This window comes from Sceloporus undulatus, unplaced genomic scaffold (genome assembly GCF_019175285.1).
Source record: "Sceloporus undulatus isolate JIND9_A2432 ecotype Alabama unplaced genomic scaffold, SceUnd_v1.1 scaffold_18821, whole genome shotgun sequence".
Taxonomy (NCBI): domain Eukaryota; kingdom Metazoa; phylum Chordata; class Lepidosauria; order Squamata; family Phrynosomatidae; genus Sceloporus; species Sceloporus undulatus.
This window is the reverse complement of record NW_024821736.1, coordinates 715-1794: the sequence shown is the minus strand read 5'-3', so window position 1 is coordinate 1794 and position 1080 is coordinate 715. Positions and strand designations below refer to the sequence as shown.

The 1080-nt window shown below is 37.9% G+C and overlaps 1 long non-coding RNA gene across 1 annotated transcript; it reads right to left on the bottom strand.

The window, feature by feature from the left end:
- Positions 1-5: 5 nt before the first annotated feature.
- Positions 6-700, bottom strand: LOC121918594. The gene is made up of 3 exons (XR_006101265.1): positions 345-700; positions 164-229; positions 6-42 (listed from the first exon to the last, which is right to left on the bottom strand). It is a non-coding gene; the product is annotated as an uncharacterized LOC121918594 (long non-coding RNA).
- Positions 701-1080: the final 380 nt, after the last annotated feature.

The following is a 1080-nucleotide window of genomic DNA, read 5'->3' as shown; positions in this document are numbered from 1 at the left end:
ACAGCAATACATTGGGTTGTTCGTCCTCTGGATCGTTACGTACTGAAATGTAAAAATTTGTGAAAATAGATTAAGCCCACAGGAAGGAAATTTATTTCTTATGGTAGCATCATGTAAAGGGTTTTAGACAAGGGATTTTCTTAGAAAAGCAGATACTACCTACCATCGCTTCTACCGCTTGTATCATCTGCACGTCTTTCCAAGTCACCCAATTGTTCTCCAGTCGCACCTTCAAAGTGGAGCATGAAACACCAACGTTATTTATTTTGAACACATATACAGGTTCACTATATTTATTAAGAGAACAGAGATCCAGAAATTGACATAAATTTATATATGACTACCTGCTATTTGCGTAGGTCCACTTTCCAAAATTGTGAAAGGTATAGTAATGATTGTGTCATCGAGACAAGTGTCATCAGAATCTGAAAAATTCAAGGGGAAAAAAAGAGTAAAGCCTTTGTTATTTTAACAAAATAATGTTGTCACGCACATAGCAGAAATCTTCAGGCATTACAGATGGGCTACTTGCCTTCATCACTGTCTTGTCTGGTAGTTGTTTCTTGGGTGCTTCCTTCGCCTGTGTTAGCCATGGAGGTGGATGTGGTTTCTTGAGTCACATTTGTGGTTTCACCCTCCCTTTCAAAATGAAGACTTCGGGATAACCTATGAGGGGTGATGCTAACATCCCCATGAAAGATTTCCTCTAGTTCCCTATAAAAGGGATATGTAATAGGGTTGCTTCCACTTCTCTGATTATGTTTCACAACCTTTCTATACTCAAATCTCATTTTTTTTTTTTGGATTTGCTTCTGCATTCCTCGGCAGATCTGACATGGTTTTTCTTTGCCATTTCATCAGATACAACCTTAAATATATCCAAATTTCTGTAATTCTTTTTTAATTTGGTCTGCAATTTTTGTTCTTTCCATATTTCTAATAAGGCCAAAACTTCATTGGCACTCCAGACCCTCCCCCTTGCTTTTGTGGAGGCACTGCTTTCGGTCACTGCACGGCTATCCATGGCTTTCCTAATTACAGCAAATATAAAACAATACTGTCTGCAATTTAATTATAGAG